We start from the raw sequence: 639 nt of genomic DNA, 5'->3' as shown, positions 1-639 counted from the left end.
TTTTTTACTGTAGAGTCACTGAACATATTCAACTATTTCTTGCACTTCATCCACAGATTCCCAGGGTTGAGTTGTTAGAGTAATGTTGCCATATTGAGCCTGGCAGGGGTCACCAACTATATTTGTCGGAGGGCCAGAATTTTTCCGGACAGACACCTTGGGGCCAGACATTCAAATTAAATGAAACAAAAATCACATTTGGGTCTAAAACATCATTGTTTCATGTTATTAGTTAGATATTTTAATCTTATTATAAATCTGAAGGCATTTTTAGCTTTTACCAGTCAGGCTCCTATCATCTATACCACAGTCAACCAGTGTCAAGATTAGTGGAAGGAAAAGGCCTCTGGCATGAATTTAACGCAGGTAAAATGGCACTCCCAATGTCCATGAAATGCAAAGTTGATGTTATAGAAAACCATCTCTTTAATGATGAATGGACTGATAAGTACACATTCATCATGCCAAGATTTAGAAATACAACACCTGTATGCCTCATTTGCAGTGAAACATTTGCTGTTGCTAAAGAATATAATCTGTGTCATCACCACAACACGAAGCATGCAAGTTTCACAAAGTCCTTAGCAGTCAGAGACCTGTCAGGGAAAAATTGCCACATTGAAATCTGCCTTTTCCCAT

Source organism: Acanthopagrus latus, chromosome 23 (assembly GCF_904848185.1).
Source record: "Acanthopagrus latus isolate v.2019 chromosome 23, fAcaLat1.1, whole genome shotgun sequence".
Lineage (NCBI taxonomy): Eukaryota > Metazoa > Chordata > Actinopteri > Spariformes > Sparidae > Acanthopagrus > Acanthopagrus latus.
Note: the sequence above shows the minus strand (reverse complement) of the source record.